Raw genomic sequence first — 21,238 nt, forward strand, 5'->3', positions numbered from 1 at the left:
GTGCAGAGCCAGAAATTCCCCCTGAGCCTCCTTTGCTCCAGGCTGAGCCCCTTCCCAGCTCCCTCAGGGCTCTCCAAACCCTTTCCCACCTCCCTCAGGACTCTCCAAACCCTTCCCAGCTCCCTCAGGAATTCTCCAAACCTTTCCCAGCTCCCTCAGGACTCTCCAAACCTTTCCCAGCTCCCTCAGGACCCTCCAAACCCTTTCCCAGCTCCCTCAGAATTCTCCAAACCCTTCCCAGATCCCTCAGGGCTCTCCAAACCCTTCCCAGCTCCCTCAGGAATTCTCCAAATCCTTCCCAGCTCCCTCAGGACTCTCCAAACCCTTTCCCAGCTCCCTCAGCTGCTCCTCACCAGACTCGTGCTCTGTTATGTGCACAGAAATCTGAAATTTCAGGATTTTCCTGCAGGAATGTGGGAGACACAGGACAAAAGGCACAGATCCCAGTGGCTCCCAGCTCACTCCAGGAGGGAACAGCCTGAGGAAAGCTCAGCAAGGCCATAACAAGAATCTTCTCTGAGCTCTGACCTCACACAAGTCATAATATTTTTCCTTAAATAATCATAAAATATCTCAAATTAGGAGGGACCCATAAGAATCATCATGTCCTGTTCCATTCAGGGATACCTAAAACTAAGCCATAAGACCAACAACCTCACCCAGAAAAAATAAAATAATGATAGAAATAGATATAAAAATACACATAACCTATAAGATATTTATATATATATATATATATATGTATATATATACTATATTATGTACATAATACAATACAAAATACATAAATGCAATCACCAGAATCAGAACAAAATGCAAAAAATACCCTCTCACCTTTATAAATCTTTGTATTACAGTAACTATCCACTATTCTTCTGTACCCTTTTACTGGTTTTTGTGCTTATACTGACACTCTAAGATATCTCAGGTAGGGAATTGCTTTAAGTGCTGTGTTTGTCCAGAACTGAAGAGTATAAAACCATGCACAGTAAATAACTGACATAAAAGCAGGTTTCCCTCCTCCACTCAACCCTCTGTAGAGGGAAAAAAAAAAAAAAAAAAAAAAAAAAAAAAGAGAAGTGGAAAGTGGAAAGAAAATGTCTGCTCTCAATTGTCTTCCTTTCTCAATAAATTCCATATTACACAATGGCAGATAAATGTAAAAAATATTTAATACAAGCTGCCTTCACACAAGGAGTAGATCAGGTCAAACAGTGTTTAATTAAATATCTTCCCTCTTAATTAAATATCTTCCCTACAATAATCTAAAGGACATGGAAGTGTATAAGATTAGGACACACAGGTATTAAAGGGCTCCAGACTATTCTGTCTTTCTCAGAAAGTTGCATTTTAGGGGTTTCTCAAGCCAGAAGTCAGCACTGGTCCTGCCTGGGTTTCCTTCCCAGGGATGTGTTCATTTTCCCCCAAATCTACAGACATTTCCCACGTTCACAACATTCTACAGCAACAGGAAGAACAGTCATCCATCCTCTTTTCTGAGAGTGGATTTTGTTGCCCCCTGCTTCCCATGCTGTAAAAGCACACAGCATCACCTTTGCCATGGCTCTCAGGACTCAGATCCATCAAATCCCTCCCATTTGCCACATTTTTAAACTCCTTTTCCCATTATTTTACTCATTTCCCCCATTATTTTATGCATTTTCCCCATTATTTTACTCTTTTTCCCATTCTTTTACTCCTTTCCCCCATTATTTTAGTCCCTTTCCCCATTATTTTATTCCTTTCTAGATTAAAGAATTCCATATATTCCTCTCCTTCTGCATGAAAAGCAGCTGTATCCCCTTCACTGTCCTCCTCACCCTTGTTCAAACTTTTCCCAGCTCCACTCCCTTCCCCCTGGAGCAGTGCAATACCTGCACATGTGCCCAGGCAATTTCCACAGGGACAGAATTTATTCTGCAGGTTGTCTCACATTAGAGACCAATTAGAAAACAAATAATCTAAATGTAATTTTCCTGATTCTGATCAGTCAGCTCAGAGCCAATTACTCTTAGTGCAAAATTCAGATTTTGAAGGGGTTTTAGTTTGTTTTTGTTGGGTTTCTACAGTTCCTTACAGAACTTCTGTTTGAGCACTTTAAGAAGAGGGGCATTACTGCTGTCTGTGGTTTGAGTTCACAGAACAGCATTAAATATTTCTAGCTATGCAGGTAAAGTTCACCTGTCACCAGAATTAGATCAGTTCATGAGACATCACACCAAGGACAAGTGAAATTTTATTTGAAGGTCCCTTAAAACAAGAAACAAAACCATACCTTAGCAGTAGATTGCTTTGTCACCACTAGAACAAATAGTGAACATCCTGCTAGGGTCAGGGAGACTAAGGAATCATTTTCCCTGAGGGTAACTGATTTTACAGTTGTCAATAAGTAGAAACTAACGGGGGCTGCTCAGAGAAAAGCACTTGGGTTCCCCACAGGCTGGGGCTGTAGCTGATGCTCTGTGGCAGAGGAGAACAGGACAGGACAATGAAGAGAAGTTGTGGAGCTCCTCTGCCTTTGCTGCTTTTAGATTTTTTCAGGGAAACACAATACATAACAACTATCAACTTCAATTCTGTGCTATAGATTTTACGCATATTTTTATAAGGCAGTTAAATCCTTAAACAACTGGATTAAAAATAAACAGTGATACCAAAATTTATCAATGTTGTCAATAATTTCCACAATATTTTGTCTCTCAGCTGATGTCAATAATCCTAGTTTACCAAATTCTATAAGTAATAATTTTAAATCTTTCCAGAAAACTTTAAATCAAATGATGGAAACACTGAAGTTTTCCATGGTTGATCTCAGCTGTGGAATTCTGAGCCATGTTTAGGAGATGGAATATACCAAATAACACAGGGAATGAGGCCCCAGAGCAGGGATTGTGCCCCTTCCATTCAGACCCCGTGGCTTAAGGCACCATGGGGCTCAGCCCTTCCAAGTCTGCTGCATCTCCAGGGAATTAATTAATTGGAAATAAAAGAGCAGGATGACAGCTGATGGGAGTGCAGTAGATACACAGAGGTTTTTCCACATCACTGTTTTAAATTTAGGTGACCAAACTTCGACCTCTGGTTCCTGCACTCAGGGTCTGGCTCTCTGTAGAAGTCTTTGAATGCAAGAGGCCGTGTACAAATGTCACCTTTTATCTGGGCTGGATGGGAGGTGATATTTTTGGCAGCATTAAGGTTTTTTTCTTGAATTTCTTTATGTCCCATATTCCTCAGTATTTATTTTATAGATGTGTGTCCATGTCCTCTGGGAGCCTTGGTCTGAGAACTTTCTGCCGTGGTTTTGGTTGGTATTTGAATGAACATTTGGCTCCTTTTTTGTGTCATTCAGTCACGTTTCCCTCCTCCCAATTGACTGAATTTGGGTTTCTTTACCCCTCTTTGGAGAACTTATTGTCTGACATTAATTCTCTGAGGCTACAGATTAACCACTCTGGGATATTTAAATTCTAAAGTTTGAAATCCAATGAGAAATAAAGGTGAAAAAAGACACAATGTGAGAATAAAAATTATATTGATCATCTGGCAATATTTCAGGAGCTACATGGAATTCGTTCTCATCTCTTAGTAGTAGACAATGAATCTTAGTTTTCTTTTCCAGGGAATGGCTATAGGGAATTATTTTTTAATGGTAGATGACTAAAATGTCATAACACCAAATAATATCCCATTATCATAATTTCAAATGTAGCAGCCTATTAAAAGTTGAACCTGGTGATCTGCTGCTCTGGAGCTTAATTTTGCAGAAGGAAAATCACTGTTTCTCAGGTACTGACTCCTCAGAAATGGCACTCGACTTGGTTTCTCCTTGCTGAGTTCCAGCTTTATCAGCAGTGATCAGCCCTTGTTTCCCTACTGGGAATACCCTGAAGAATTCCCTTTGCTCAGCACTGTGTGCCACCAAACTTCAGAAAAAGGAAGAAAAGTCCACAGTTGGTGTATCTGGAGAGCTGCAGGCCATGGAATCACTTCACCCAGATAAAAAGATGGAAAACAAATAGACTCCAGCAGCTGTGATAGTAACCAGGCACTTACACATCAGTCTAAACAGTTTTGAAGAGCCACAGGTGTACTCTAGACCACAGACTTCTCCTTTCCCCAAGAGAAAACATCCAAAAAAAAACCCAAGGAGTGCTGTAGATCAGGATTATATCCTCAACTTCATCACCACAGAATATCCTGAGCTGGAAAAGACCCACAAGGATCTTTGAGTCCAACTCAGAGACCCCAAATCCCACCCTGTGCATCCCTGGAGCATTGTCCAAACTCTCCTGGAGCTCTGGCAGCCTTGGGGCTGTGCCCATTCCCTGGGCAGTGCCCAGCACCCTCTGGGGGAAGAATTCTTTAATTGCTCTGACTGGATCTGAAATTCCTTCGTGTTTTCCACTGCTGGCTGTTCTCACTTCTAAGAATTCTGAGGGACCATTGAATACTGAGAAACATTGCAAATGTGGTGAAAATGAAAGCAACACCTTCCAAAGAGCCTGGAACAGCTCTGGAACAGATGCTGATCTTTGCCTTGAGGTCAATATCTGTTGGTGAGTCACCAGGGCAGAGATTAGAACGCTGTGTTTGTGTTTAGATTATCTGCTGTAAACGCATCCGGGTGACTGTCCTGGGATTAATGGAGGCTGACATTTGTGTGCTATCACCTCATTGTTATCTGGTCCTCACAGGCTTTGTTGGCAGCTCCATAACCTCCTCCCCCATTCAGCTGAGGAAGGGGAATAAGAAAATGGAAAAGGCCAGAAGTCTGAAGTGATCTTCACCATGTGCACAGCGTTTGCATCAGAAAAACTAATGGAGAAACTGCAACCCCAAGAGCCAAAGGGCAAAAACTCTCTCTCCTCTGGGGTGCAACCACCTTCTCACACACAGTTTCTGTCTGATTCTTCTCCCAGCTGCATAAGACAGTAATAGAAAAAGGGGGAAGAGTTTTAAACTAAAAGAGGAAGATTTAGATCAGATATTAGGAAGGAATTGTTCCCTGTGAGGGTGCTGAGGCCCTGGCACAGGGTACCCAGAGGAGCTGGGGCTGCCCCTGGATCCCTGGAAGTATCCAAGGCCAGGCTGGATGGGGCTTGGAGCAGCCTGGGACAGTGGGAGGTGTCCCTGCCATGGCAGGGGTGGGACTGGGTGATCATGAATGTCCCTTCCAACCCAGACCAATCTGGGATTCTGTGATTCTATGCTAAGATTTATTTCCAACAGCCCAGGCTGTAGCTGGAGTTTGCTGAGACACTTCTGCTTTCCACTTCTCTCGCTGGAAGTGGAGCAGCACATTCCAAACACCTGCTCTTTCCACAGTGAGAAAAATTCCAGCAGAGAAACATCTGGAGGAACCCTGGAGTGGTTCCACCATGGGCAGGGATGGCTCCCACTAGACCAGGTGAGATTTGGGTGCTGGAGAGCACAGCCTGAGAGATCAGTGCAGAGCTGGGACTCCTGATGGAAACACATTTCCATCCAAAGCTGCAGTGAGAGAAACGCCCCAGCTCAGCACATCTCTTCCCAGCACAAAAGAACTCCAAATGCCAGGAAACTCTTCCCAGAGAAGATGGGGAAAGTCCCATCTGAGAACTCTCCCAAAGATGCCTTTGGACTCTGCTGGTGCCAGAGGGAGCTGCTCACTTCAGTGGCACTCAGAATCTGAACTGCCTCTCCTTGCTGGTGCTTTCCTGTCAAAGTTCCCAGTGGGACCCACTGGTTTTCAGCATCAACTTAAGCAGCCACTTTTTAGGGACACCAATTATCACATCATTGCACTGCTTTACCAGACTGAACAAAGAACCTGAGGGGGGAAAAAAAGCAGTTTATGAAATTCACAACAAGAAGTTTTAATATAATGCGTTTGTTTCTCCTCATTTGGTTCTAGAGAGGACAGTGTGATTCCAGGAATCTTTGGGCCAAAAGTTTCAATGTCACCAAAAGCCTAATCCTTAGAAAACATTGGAAGATGAACTTTGACTGTATAGAACTTTAAATAAAAATAGCATTTTTACTAATGTATTCTTCCCAAGTGCCTGCTTCTTCCTAGCATGTTTCCCATCCCAATACTGTTTTTGCAGCTGGCAAATGACACTGCCAATGAGTCTTTATGTTCAATGTTATTTAATATATTCCCATCAGAAAGCTATTTTTACTGTACAATTTCGATATCTTCTTGAAGTGTCTTGCATGTAATGGTCATATTTTAATTGACATTTCTTTCCCATAGGATAAGTAAATAGAGATTCAAACAACAATATTGAACCAATTTAGGTTTGTTTGCTGAGAGAAAGAATCTTATAGAATGGAAATTGCTTTGTTTTACTGAAAATAAAAAGAAAATTGCAACTTTTTCAGGCAGTTATCCTGGAGATAATGGGTAGACCACCATCTTAATGGGACATTTGCACTTCATTTTATAGGTTTGGGGAAACAACATGGTCAATAATCATTGTAAATGGTGGGATGGAATGTTCTCAAAATCCTGTCCCATTCATAGAACAACCACTTTGACAGGTACAACCTTCAGCCTGAGGGAGACACCAGCCTGGCCCGGGGCTCAGAACGATTTTATTTGGGATTTGAGAAGCTGCTATTAGTTATACAGGTTTGCCCAGGACAGGTCTTATCACATCAAGATATTCAGTCCCTTCCTGCTGTACTCTACTGTATAATAATAATAATAATTAATACACATCCTCTGATCCTTCTCTCAGACTGAGAAAATTTTTATTCACACACAACCAGTATAAAAATACTGTGACCTCTTTAACAATCTTCAAGCCAATACTTTCTGCTGAATTGGAAAAATAATCTTATGTGGCTACAGAAATAATGTTTGTGTTTTATCAGTGCTGTTCCCGCCAAAGGCTGGATTATCTGTTTCACATCCATTTAAACACAGGAAGGTTATAATGGGGCAGACAGCAATCTGGGCTTTATTGGCTGGGAAAACTGACCTCATAAATCTGATTTGATACATCTGTCCTTTGGGCTGTCTGCATGTATGCCCATGCATCCACTTGGCCATGTGCCTGCTCAGTGGTGGATCAGCTTCTGTGGCTACTGCTCAGAGGATTTTCCATCTCCCCTCTCTGCTGCAAAAATAAATACACTGAGGGAAGTGCAGAAAGGAAGATGTGTTTATGGGTGCTCGGAAGTGCTTAAGAGAGACAAGATATTCTTGGAAGAACGTTCAATAAAACATTCAAACCACCCAGAGCAATGATGGTTGTCCATTTCTGGCAGCAGACAGGGATGTTGCTCCCAAGGGCACAGGGTGCCCAGAGGAACTGGGGCTGCCCCTGGATCCCTTGAAGTGCCCAAAGCCAGGTTGGATGGGGTTTGGAGCACCCTGGGACAGTGGAAGGTGTCCCTGCCATGGCAGGGGTGGGACTCGATGACATTTAAGGTCAAACCATCCAGGATTCCATGATTCTGTGATTGTATGATAAGATTTATTTCCAACAGCCCAGGCTGTAGCTGGAGTTTGCTGAGACACTTCTGCTTTCCACTTCTCTCGCTGGAAGTGGAGCAGCACATTCCAAACACCTGCTCTTTCCACAGTGAGAAAAGTTCCAGCAGAGAAACATCTGGAGGAACCCTGGAGTGGTTCCACCATGGGCAGGGATGGCTCCCACTAGACCAGGTGAGATTTGGGTGCTGGAGAGCACAGCCTGAGAGATCAGTGCAGAGCTGGGACTCCTGATGGAAACACATTTCCATCCAAAGCTGCAGTGAGAGAAACGCCCCAGCTCAGCACATCTCTTCCCAGCACAAAAAACTCCAAATGCCAGGAAGCTCTTCCCAGAGAAGGTGGGGAAAGTCCCATCTGAGAACTCTCCCAGAGATGCCTTTGGACTCTGCTGGTGCCAGAGGGAGCTGCTCACTTCAGTGGCACTCAGAATCTGAACTGCCTCTCCTTGCTGGTGCTTTCCTATCAAAGTTCCCAGTGAGACCCACTGGTTTTCAACACCAACATAAGCAGCCACTTTTTAGGGACACAAATTATCACATCATTGCACTGCTTTACCAGACTGAACAGGATGACCCTTGAAGTCCTTCCAACCTAAAGCAGTCTGGGATCCTTCCTGATTCTGTGATTCCCTGTGAGGACCCAGTAGAGTCCATCTTTACACAAGGCTGCAGGTCATCCTGCACCCCAAATATCAACTTCCACTTCAACACCAGGAGCTTGTGCCTGCCACCTGAACAGGACATTCCAAACTTGCTCTTCCCATGGTGATAAATGTTCCAGCAGAGACTCTGCTGGAGAAGCCATGGAATGGTTTGGTTTGGAAGGGACCTTAAAGCCAATCCCGTTGCATTTCCATCACCCCTCCCACATCAGCACCAAAACATTTCTATCTGCCACCTAACCCAGCCAAAAATTCCCAATTTTAAATGAACCAAGCTGTGAGTAGGGACTGAAGTGGCCCTGTGTGACCCCAGACTGGGTGCTGCAATCATTGCAGGTGCATGGATGTGCTGGGCTGCCTTTCCTGCATGGGATGTCCCAGTTTGTCCATCCCCAGAGCCACGTGGGGGTTTGCTGTGTGCACAGAGCAGATCCCTTGCTGTGAGTTATCTGAAGGAAACCAGCACCAATCCCTTTTCCCTCCTGTTTTTCAGTCATTCCATGATCAGGACTCCCCATTCAGGCTTACACAGTTTTCCACCAGCAAACTAATCTAATATTGCTAGGGAATAAAAGAGAAAGAATAAAAAAGAGTGTATTTTGCTCTTTTCCTTTGTCTATTTAAGCAGAAGTCCAGGAATCAATCATAGAATCATTAAGGTTGGGAAAGGTCATATTTGGCAGTTTTTGAAACAGCTCATACAAGGTCAAGAATGTGTTTGCTCCTTTCTGTTCTCTTCCCCTCGTATCAAGGACCTTTGATGTAAAACTTCTGAAGAACTCCTATTATGTTCTACATAAAAAGTGAAATATATTATAGAAGTAGGAACAAATTAAAAATTAAATATTCTCATTTTAGAACATTTCCCTCCTGCCTTAGCTTTTCTTTTTTTATAGACCCACAGGTAATTCAATAATTCAATGAACATTTCTGTTCCAAATGTCTGATGTGGTTGCTAGATGCAAAAATAGCAGCAAAATATGCTTAAAAATATTTAAAAATTATAAATATATGTAAACCCTAAGCAGCCTGGCTTGGAGTCTGTACTGATTTCTGCTTGTTTCAGGCTCTGTTGTTCAACTTGATAGTGGGAAAGCAGAGGATTAAACCCCAGATTAGCCTCCATTCTCTGGCTGGATTTGGCAGTCCAGCTGTTTAGAAGGAAAGCAGAGAGGAATAGGCTCAGGCTATTGATCCAATTTTCTGCTCTGTGTTGAGAGGACACAGCAGCCTGAGCTGATTTTAGAACAACTCCACTTCCCAACAGTTCTCGTAGTGCAGGATAAGATAAGAAGATCATGGGAACAGCAGCTGATGGACTAATCCACCCATTGATTTCTCCTCCCTGCTTACTCCCTGTGTTTAATTGAATTTTGTGGTTCAGCATTGGTTTCAGCCCGTGCTTGCCGAGTCAACCAGAGTACAAAGTAAAGCAATGGGAAAAATCAAATTCTTGAATTTTGTCCAAATGGAATTGGACAAAAATAGACTCAAAGATTCTCACTGCAAATTGGACTCTGGAATGAAGGTTGTGTTGGGGGTTTTTTTGTTGTTGTTCTGGTTTGGGTTTTTCTCCTCTTCACTCAGCTCTTGCTTGCAACAAGGCCAATATGAAAAGGAGAATGCTGGGAAAGAGACATTTTCTTGTTCCCAGCAAGCAGGTTAAAAATTGAGGGAGCTGGAGGTTTTGAAGAACTCGCTTTTGACACAGAAGTCACAGAAGAAACTTAGCAGAGGGGACAAGTTCCTGTCAGTCACCTCTTACACAAATACCTCCTTTGCCAGCCGTGCTCCAGCTCGGCTTGCTGGCTCTCATCATTGCTCTAAGTGCTAATAATTCAACTGCTGGACATCCAGAGGCATCACAGAGTTGAACATAATTCTAAAAGAAAGGGAGTAATTTAAAAATAGAGATGAACACTTCCCTTCCACGGCAGCACTGGGCAGTCTTTCCATGCTCTGCCTTCCCCGTGCTTCAGACAAGTCACAGATTTTTGCACCACCTTGAGGACAACTCCTGGATCCCTCTTTCCTTCTGCTTTACCTGGATAAGGACCTTAAGAACTTAAGATAAGATCTACAGATATGGGTGATGATTTCTTTGCTCACTTACAGCCAAGATTATGGATGGTAACTTCAACACCTCCTTATTCCCCAGCATCCCAAGCAAAGTGCAGGGAATGGGTGCCCCTTCCTCATTAGCAGAGCTGACTCAAAGCCTGGTTCCAGTCCCAAAGGACACTCTGCTGTGCTCAAGTGGCAGAGGAACCCACAGGCCACGTGGAAACAGAAAATCAGGATGGAGAAAGGAAAAGCACATGCACAACACAACTTTCCCCACTGACCACAATGTTGTAAAATGACTCAGGTTCCACAGAAGAGCTGCAGGTATAAAATCAGTATTAGACACAAAGAATAAGGGAGGCATTCTTTGAATATCCTGTATGTTCCCCTGGACTTCCAGAACTCCTGAGTAGTTGTTCTTTACAGGAAAACATAAAGCATATGTATTACCTGAGATTTCCAAGTGTGAGTTCTGCCCTTAATGTAGTAACACTTAAAATTCCCAGGTTAATTCCCAAGCAGAATTACTTTAGCCATGTGACAGCTTGAATTTGGAATGACCCAGATTTTGGAAAGACTCGTGGAGTGACAAATGCAACATAAAATTGTCTCTGCTTTCCTGAAAAGAACAGTACAAAGAGAACAACCCAAAATACCAACTGTCCCTGGGTGCCTACCGAGGAACAGCTTCAGGACATAACGTGGTTCTGCGCTCCCAGGGAATCCCAGCACAGCCAGGAGAAGGGTGCCAAGGCACAGCAGCAGGGCAGGAGTCCTGCAGAGCCCAGCCTTCAGCAGATGGGGCCAGCCAGGCAGGAGCCAGGCGTGATGCTCCCCACCAGGAGCTGCACGTCCCCGTGGTGCCCGCCTGGCACTGCCAGGCTCCCAGAGCTCTGGAGATGAGGGGGAGCCTCCAGAAACTCTGAGCAGTGGCACCACCCAAACAACTTTTTATGGCAGTGACTGCTCCAGTCTTACCCTCTTGATGTTTGGGAGGTTCTTGGCCTGTGCATTGCACTAAGGAAGGAGGGAACAGTATTGATCTCCAGGTTAGAAATAGTAACTGATTTGGGGATCAGAACACCAGTCAGTAACTGGTTTGGGGATCAGAACACCAGTCTGTAACTGGTTTGGGGACCACAAGCCCAGTCTGTAACTGGTTTGGGGACCATAAGCCCAGTCTGTAACTGGTTTGGGGATCAAGAAGCCCAATTTGTAACTGGTTTGGTTTAAGTGGGGTTTTTCCTGCCATCTATAACCTGGGCTCAAGATGAGCTGGCCAAAACCTTGCCCTCTCCCTCTGCTTCCAGAACATTCTGTACTTCCCTGTCCCAAGGCAGTGCTGGAAGTTCATTAACCCATTGATTCCAGGCATGAAGGACTGCAAATCCCACAGTGCCAACCCATCCCCTTCGTCCACGGGCTTCCATTCCTCAAGAGCACAGAGTGAGTTTTGTTTGCTACACGACTGCATTATATAAAGCTGCTGCTGGCAATATCAAAACATATTAAAAGTTTAACTAAGACAATGTGTTTGAGAAGAATTTGCTTTCTTTGGAGCTGGAATGTCCCCATAAAAAGGCATGATCTGTACGAGAGTGAGCTGTCCAATGATCTGCAAACGCTGCCTTGTGTCCTGGAGTAAACCCTGCTCTCCTCAAACCCAAATTGGTTTGGATTCCCTCTGTGCATGCAAGGAGCACTTCCAACTCATGCTGCAGCTGCATGTCTTAAACCTGCATTGGGGGGTGGCTGATTGTCACAGGTGGACTTTCATGTCACAGCAGGTCTGGTGACAATGCCACAGAGGCTCCTCAGGACACCCTGGGAGGCTGTGTCCAAGTGTCCCTGAAATGCAAAGCTATTCCTGCTTGCAAGGCATGATCCACTACAATGGTTTGGCAAAAACCATAAAAAGCTATTTTCCTTATCCCAAAATTCTCCCTTTTCCTACAAGCCCATTGAAAACACTGCAATTCCACTGAAAACACTATAAATCAATGGAGAACACGATTATTTCTGGTTGGCTCCTTGTGCTTCCTCCCCACCTCACCTGGCCTCTCATCACTCCACCCCATCTCTGTAGCACCTCACATCTCCAGCTGTTCCACTATTTCTCCTTAAAGCTTTGTGTTCCCCAGACTCCCCCAGTCCTTGTGGTCCTAGGTCGGCTCACAGGCCAAGGAAGTCCAGGATTAATAAAAGTTGCCTGAGACCTTCACTTCACTGCTGATAATTGAGGGATTTTAACTTGCAGACTATTTACCAGCACTCCAGAGGTGGAAATCACAGTGAAGATGAGACAAAGTGTGTGATACTGAAATAAAAACCTGGTGTGTGAGTGTGACAGCCCTGCCAGGGGTTCACTTCATGCCTACTTTTCCTCCCAGCAAAACTGAAAAGCTTTGTTTCCATTCAGTTTTCAACTCAGAATAATTCTCACAGGCAGAATTTTGCCTTTTCCTGCAAAACTGCTGAACACAATGAGCACTCCCACACTGGCTCAGCCCAAAGGTAGTTCTGGCCTGGAGTTCTGCCCCCAGCAGAGCCCAGAAGAAGTGTAGAAAACAAGTGTAGGAAACAGGGCAAGTGCAAAGCAATTCACTGGTGGATGTGCCCTCCCAATTTACTGCCTTTTTTAGTAGTAAAAACAAGTTGTAACATTGGCAGGGAGCCGCAGTGTTTTACACTTTCATTATCTCTATTGTTATACAATACAGAGTCAGGTCCTGGAAGATGAGTAGGATATGAAATACTTCTTGAGCTTTGCTTTAAAAGTGATTATTTGCACTTCTTTTCAACCTTCCCCAAAGCCTCTTAAGGTTTATCAATAAAGATAAGCAGATGCTGGACAGAGAGATGATGAAGTCCATCCTTTGAGTCCTGGTGAGATGCAGGGTCCTTCCAACTGGGCACTTTTTTCCAGCTACTTTAAAATGTCCCACGCCCAACAGAATCATAAAATCATAGAATGGTTTGGGTTGGAAAGGACTTTAAAGCTCATCCTTGCGCTAGACCAGGATGCTCCAAGTCCTGTCCAACCTGACCTTGGACACTTCCAGGCATGGGTAAATTGTCAAATGCATCTCCCTCCAAGTCTGATGTTAAGTTTATATTCCTAATTTCACAGCAGGACTCCCTCCTGCATCCCCTGTACCTGCCCAGGTAGTGCTGGGAGGATGAGAACTGAGTGCAGCAGCCTGGGTCAGACCCACACGGAGGGAGAGAGCATTTACAAATGCCAGGACAACTTTCATAACTCAGATATTCTGATCCTCAATGACAGAAAGGTGGTTTCAGTAGTGATGGGCACCCTAAAAAAATGGGTTTCCTCCAAAAGAGTCAGACCCAGCTTCTCTGAGCCAGGTGAGAGGTGTTTGGTAGGCTGGACTCGTGTCCAGGCTGGGACAGGACCCACATGCCTAAAGAAAAACTGCAGCTGGGTCTGCAGTGAGAGCAGGAAAGGTTTTACAGGATCTGCAGAATTTAAACCATGAGAAAAACAAGGGATCAGTCTCACAAAGCAGTGGCACTGCTCTATTCCACAAATAAAATCCAGTGCAGAGAAGAGACATTTCCCACTGAATTGGGGTGTCCAGCTCTGGGCTGTTTCCCTCAGTCAGGTTAAACACACCTGGCTGTCCCCACACAGGTGAGGCCTCTTCAAGCACATTTTCCTTCTTAATTCCTTAATTTTGAAATTAAGTTTGAAATTAAAATAATTTTGAAATTACAAGTGGCCTGTGACAAGAACAAAGGACAGCACAGCAGCTGGGGCAATCAGCTTGTAGGGACTTGAAAACAGGCCCCAGCGAGCTAGAATACACTCCTGCAGCATGGAAAAGGATTTCTCCACATGGAGAAGGGATTCCTTGGGTTTTTTAATGAATATTTAGTGCAACAGATGGCTTTATGCTGTGCACATAAAAATGGTTCTATTGGATATCATCACTGCTTGCAAATGAATCAGGAAATACGTGAGGCTCAGAAATCACCTGCACAAACCTTGGGGCACCTCTGCATCCACCACCAGGTCCATGTGCAGCTCCAGGCTCTGGAAGGGCACAGGGAGTGAGGAAAGGCTCTCAAAAGGGCATGAAAAGGGATTAAAGAGATGAAACAGCTGCCTTGTGAGGCTGGGGCTGGGGAGGGAGGTGGGGCAGGACACGGGGAGGGTCTGCAGGGTGGTGAAGGTGATGGTGAGGTGGGGTGGAAGAGCTGCTCAAGAAGCCTGGCACTGCTGAAACCTGGGGCACTCACTGCCAGCAGCTCAGAACATGCACAAGTATTGACACAGAGGCTGGAGAACTTCTGGATATTGCTGCCAGAAAAGGTTTGGAAGCAAACAGTGCCTCAGGCAGACAAGTTCATGGACAACAGGTTCATCCAGATATAAATGGAATTAGGGTAGGGGTGTGCCTTCAACATCCCTCCTACAACGATTGTGAGTAAATCCTACCTCCAGCTGTCACTTCTGGGCACAAAGTGCATTTTTTATTCTTTTAAATCCGATCTAGTCACTAAACTTTTTTTCTGTCCCTAAGGAAATACCAGTAGTAGTAACAATAATAAATAATATAAATAATGTCACAAACCCCCAAATAGTAATGGTAAGAAATAAACAAATAAAATACCAAATAATAATGGTAACAAATAATAATACAAACAAACAAACACACAAACACATAATACTAATACTACTAGTAATAATAATAATAGTAATCCAACCAAAACTCCAAGCCAAACCAAGCCAGTCTATTTCTCACAAAACACAGACCCACAGAGCTCAGCTTCCAGGCATTGGTATGTAAAGAGTGAATAACAGTCCTGGTTTTAATTACTGCCCTGCAACAGTGCTAGGAATAGAGAGCCATGTTTTACAGCAATTCCTAAGTGTGCTCCTTCTTGGAAACACAGGGAAGGGCTGGCCAGGGAGAATCCTGCAGATGGGATTCTTTTACAAAGTTGGAATTCAACCTAAGGAAATTAAATCTTGAATGACTGGGGGGCAATCTGGGGCTCTCCCCAAAGTGTGGCCTCTCTCATGTTCGCTGATTTATGGTAAAGCACAGGTAGCTGGAAATCTTTTACAGGGCAGAAATGTTTGAAGAAATTGGCTGATTTATGGTAAAGCCTGTCCTGGTAGCAGAGCCTTGACAAATCCTGGATGAACTTTAAAGCAGCCAGGTAATTCCTGTTATTGCACAGTAATTACTAACTCTGCCAAATTGCCTTTTTTAACCTCAATTCCACAGCTTGGTGACATTTTGCTAGTCACTATTACTGTCTCCTTTCCACAAAAGTTTTCTTAAAAACTTCCAGGAAAACCAGTGCCTGAGAATGAAGCTTTAAGTAGAATGTTCATAGAAAAAGACCATGTTCAGACCAAAGAGCAGGAAAAGGTGTTTCATGAAAAGCCTAATTTCACCCTTAAAAAATTATATACCAGCAACTCAAACGCCAAAGTGTTTGTCCCACCCCCTCCACAAGATTTAAGCAGCAAAGCGACATTCTCTGACAGCAGCAAGTTCTCTCGCGGGGTCTGTTCTACAGCAGGAGGTCAAGGGGCACTCTGGAATGTTTTGGGGCACTCAGAAAAAACCAGATACTTCTCTGGGAGAATCTTTGGCCCAGTGGCCACAGGTCCAGTGGTGTTGTGTACATGGATTTGCTGTCCAGGGCCATGGAAGCATCCCTGGAGAACAAGCACAACCTGATCCCACAGCTGCTGCACACGAGGATCCAGCCCGAAAGGAGGAGTTGTGCTATGATCATCTCATCTGCTTGCTAACAGGGCAAAAAGGATCAGATTTTAATGCTCATCCCCTGCAGACAGAAAATCCCTGAAGCACTGCCAACTGCCAGAGGCCATGAGCAAAGCAGGGTCCTGCAGGAGAAGCATTCCCAGTGTGTCAGCTGGGCTGTGCCAGCCTTGGGCAGGCACGGCTCTGCCACAGGGCTGGGAGAGCACTGGGGACAGGAGGGGAAGCACGAGGCCCATTTCATCCAGCAGAGCAGGGAGGTGTCACTCCAGGCCAGTGATGCTCCTCTCTGCTTCCAAATCCTCTGCAGCAAGGAGGGGAGTGATGCTGAAGCCAAGGATTCTCAGGGGAGCTGGAATTATGGTGCCACTGTCCAGCAGCAGGAGGAGCAGCAGCTGACAGGACAAGAGGACACAGTCTCAAGCTGCACCAAGGGAAATTTAGGTTGGAAATTAGGGAAAGGTTTTTCACAGAAAGAGTGATAAAGTTCTGGAATGTTCTGCCCAGGGAGGTGGTGGAGTCACCATCCCAGGTGTGTTTGAAACAAGCCTGGATGTGGCTCTGGGTGCCAGGGTTTAGGTGAGGTGTTTGGGCTGGGTTGGACTTGATGATCTTGAAGGTGATTCCAACCTGGAGATTCTGTGATTCTGTGAATTTTGGGAGCGTGCAGACCTCCTCCAGAACAGTCCCATTTCATGCTGCCACTGGGGGAGTGAGTCCTCGAGCTGCTGAGCTTCTCTGGCAGTGCTGGCACCCCCCAAAACAGGATCCCCCTGTCAGACTGTGGGTGTTTGGAGAATTATTGCTGGCACAGTGTTGGCAGCACAGAACCAGGCAAAAATACCCAACCCCCAAACCAGGGAGGGATTTTCTTTTTTTTTTTTTTTTCTGGCTCTTTAAAAACCTCTGTCAAGGAGATGAATGTGAAAGGTACACCAGAGCAGGTGTTCTCCTTCTAAAAATCCATCAGAGCAGCTTCTGTCCAAGGAGAGAGACCTCAAACAAAATCCAGCATCAGCAAACTCTGACAAACAATGATTTCTAAGGAGAACTCAGACTTCCACCCAAGTCTGGCTCAGCCAAGCGCAAAAAGCTCAGTCCTGGGGAAAAACTTTGCACCTACTAAGCAGAATTTCTTAAGAATATTCATTCTCTCACAGAAGAGCACAGAATAAATATCTGAGTGCTGATTCTCAAAATCTACCATTCCTCTAATATTTTAAATAGCATATATGCTCTCATTTGATCCTCTGCCAATGAATAGATGATAATTAATCATAGAATCATTGAATGGTTTGGGTAGGAAAGAGCCTCAAATCCCATCCCATCTCTGCCATCATTCCAGCATCCAAATCTGCCGTGGGCAGGGGCACCTTCCCTATCCCAGGGTGCTCCAAGCCCTGTCCAGCCTGGCCTTGGACACTGCAGGGGCAGCCACAGCTTCTCTGGGCACGCTGTGCCAGGGCCTGCCCACCCTCAGAGAGAATTTCACCCTCATATCTAATCTCAACCCACTCTCTTTCATTTCAGAGCCATTAATAAAAGCTTATATTAAATAAAGCATGTATTGCCTGCAAGCCTGTGCATTCCAGAAAAAAAAAAAAAAAAGGTTGTTATCTCTTCAAACAACTGTCAGGCCAAATGTGTGCAGGGTCTGAAGCAGAATGTGGAGTTTTTCTCAGAGCTCTGTCTATATGTCACTGCCACTACAATTATGCTCTGTCTGTAACAGCACTTGAACCATCACCAGACATTTTAGTCAGCTCAGGTTTTCGAGATGTTTTCATTTAGAGTCAAAGGGTTTCTTTCTCCTGTTCAGGGCAGAACCAAGCAAAAGAGAAAGAAAGGATGAGGGCAAATCACTTCAGCAATGCAGCACAGATGAGTGGCTGGCCCTGCTCGGTTTGGATTGCAGGCTATTGGAATTCATCGTGTTCCCATCGATTTTCCAGCATGCCCAAGCTGCATTCCCCATGTGGTATCGACTCAGCTGTGAAGCCATGAGGCAGAGACAGTTAAGAAAATATTTACAGGAGACTGAGCCCTGCAGTAAATCAGTAATGAACTTATTTGTCTGACCCATTTATTCATGACCCATAAGTGAGCTTCTGCTTTCTTCTGGAAATGTCTCCCCCACACACAACCCCACAGTGGAGCTGCACAAACCCCCAAAGGCAAAACAGACCCTCAGTTCCTCCATCAGAACAGACCCTCAGTTCCTCCATCAGAACAGACACTCAGTTCCTCCATCAGAACAGACACTCAATTCCTCTGTCAGAACAGACCCTCAATTCCTCTGTCAATTTTTTCATTTTCTGTAACAAACACAAGGAGACAATTTGCATTGTGCTCACTCCTTGCAACCCCTTGATTAACTTCTACTCAGCCAAACATGGGTGAGCTTCCTCCAGCTGAGATGTAAAAGTTGAATACCTCCTATGGAGCCAGCTGGGAGAGCTGGGGGTGCTCACCTGGAGAGGAGAAGGCACCAGTGAGAGCTCGGAGCCCCTTCCAGCGCCCAAAGGGGCTCCAGGAGAGCTGGAGAGGGATTGGGGACAAGGGATGGAGGGACAGGACACAGGGAATGGGTTCCACTGCCAGAGGGCAGGGATGGGTGGGATATCGGGAAGGAATTGTTCCCTGGCAGGGTGGGGAAGCCCTGGCACAGGTACCCAGAGCAGCTGTGTTGCCCCTGGATCCCTGGCAGTGTCCAAGGCCAGGCTGGATGGGGCTTGGAGCAGCCTGGGACAGTGGGAGATGTCCCTGCCATGGCAGGGGTGGAACAGGATGAGCTCTGAGATCCCTTCCAACCCAAACCAGTCAGGGATTCTGTGATCTCTTTCAATTCACTTCAGCCCTGGGAACAGCTCTCAGACAAGTTGACACAAGTTAACAATGTTCTGCTTCCTGCAAATGCAGAAATGTAAAAGCTAAATATTCTTTTACGTAAAACAGACACCATCTTCCACTCTGAGTGTTTAATTTCAGATGTTTATAACTCTTCCTCACACTCACATCAAACCATCCCCAGGACAGGCAGGGGAAGAGGGATGTTTGTGATACATCTTTATACATGTAATGACTTAGCATTACAAGGAAGCATTGAATGTAACGCACACACACATTAAAATAAGTGTCTCTGAAGAAAATAAAACTTGTGAAGTTCATCCCATCCCTTTATACTTTTACAGGACCTCTGAAAACTGTTTGATGCTCTGTGAGTCCCTTTCCCAGTGACCTGACACCTCTCTAAAGTGCCAAGACTTTATGAACGGCAGCTGTACTCACCCACGTTGCTTCCAAACCCACAAAGATTTCAGAAATAAATGAGGATTCATCAAAAGCAACATTTTTCCTCGAAGGCTGTTTGTTCTAAACCAAAAGAACACAGAGACTTCTTCTCAAATGTCTTGTCTAAGACTTTCAGCAGCACAAAGGGCACAGATTCCAGGAGGAATCCATAGAACCACGTAACATTTTGGGTTGGAAGGGACTTTAAAGCTCATCCTGACATGGGCAGGGCCACCTTCCACTGTCCCAGGGTGCTCCAAGCCCCATCCAGCCTGGCCTTGGACACTTCCAGGGCTGGGGCAGCCACAGCTTCTCACAGAAGAAGCTCATCCAAGAGATCATGGGAGGCTTTAGACTGTAGTAGAAGCAGAGAAATAATTGGATGCAAACCAGGAATTAGGATTCATTCATCCTGTGCTCACATGACTCTTTACCCAGCTCCTGTCTGACTCCAGAATCTTTCCTTACTCAGCCTAAGATTCCAATTCCACCTGGCACCAGTGACCTCCCAAAGCAAGAGAACCCTCAGCTCATGGAAGGGTTGAGCCAGGCTTTCCTCCTTAAATTTGTGCTTCCAACCACTGCTGAGGGAGGAGGATTCACCTCTGAGCACAACCATGCCCTGGGATCAGACATTCCTCTGTGCACTGCTGCCACACCTTCTCCAAAAGCTGAACTGGTGTTTGTTTGGGTGACATGGGAACGTCAGAAAAAGCAGACAAGCTCCTGCTTCTTCCCAGGGATCCCAGCTGCGCTAACAGTCTGCTGGGGTGAGCTCAGGAGGGACGAGAATGGGGGACAAGAGGATTTCTTCAAGACAGAAATTAGTGCTGGTGGTACAGATTAAGTACAAACACAATGTATTGTTGATTACTGTGTCCAAACGAGCTTTAAAGAAAAAATAGGCAGTTTTCTTAGAACACAATTTTAAGAAAAAATGGAGTTCTTGCCAACAAATACTCTTAGAGATGCTTAACACAAGCGTGCAATAACTTTTATGTAAAGAAAAGAAAAAACCTATCATTCTATAGCTCTCATCTGATGCTGTTTGCTGCAGTCACAATGGGCTCTAAGACTCTGCAATTTTCCAGCACAAAGTCCTAATCTGAGGATGTCCAAATGAGGCCAGAGAAATGCTCAGCACTGGCACAGCCTGGCAGTTCTGCCATGGACACTGATGCTCCAAATCCCCAAGTCAAGGTTTACATCTGAAGAAACTCTCTGTGTAGACACACTTTGGCCTGTGACTGCCACCATGTGCAGAAGCATTTTTCTTGGAGAAAAACAAAGCAATCTGCATAATCCTGGCAAATGGGAAAGGCAATTTCAGCAGTCACATCCAGCATTTTGTGCCGCAATTTTCTAAAGGATATTCCAGGCAATTTTAAACACATGTCACCTCCAAGAATCAATCTAGCACTGAAGCCACTTTGGCTCTGTGGGGAAGGAATTTAAGGTTTTTCTGCTGCTGCTAATGAAACATGAGGACATGAGTGCTCCAAGTTCAGAAAGCAGCACATCCCCGTGGCAGAGAACTTGATTATCTCAAGGCTTCTCTGCCTCCTTGCTCTTCTCCTTTACACAGTGCCTTCCACACATCTTTCCCAAAGGATTTAAGGACCAGTCTCTCCAGCTGGCTGCCCTCTCCTGGATGGAATCAAAAAGTGTTTGATTACTTCCACTTAGATAAAATGCAGTGATCTGCTTTTAATATTTTTTTTCCTTGGGTCTGTGTAATCACAAAGGTTCCACTGTGCCAGAACAAGAAGTATGAAATTCTAAGGGGCTGCTTCATAATCCTCAACAGAGCTGCCAACTTTCTTGAGAGTAGAGTTTTTAATCAAATTGCCTTTTATATATATATATGACAAAGTTTTAAATTTTTACATTTCTTTCCTGTATTTACCATTGCCTAAATCCCACTGCTGTTCCCTTGTAAACTACTTGATCTCTCCCCTCAAACACTCTGGAAAACAT

The sequence above is a fragment of the Taeniopygia guttata genome, chromosome 26 (assembly GCF_048771995.1).
Source record: "Taeniopygia guttata chromosome 26, bTaeGut7.mat, whole genome shotgun sequence".
NCBI classification, from domain to species: Eukaryota; Metazoa; Chordata; class Aves; order Passeriformes; family Estrildidae; genus Taeniopygia; species Taeniopygia guttata.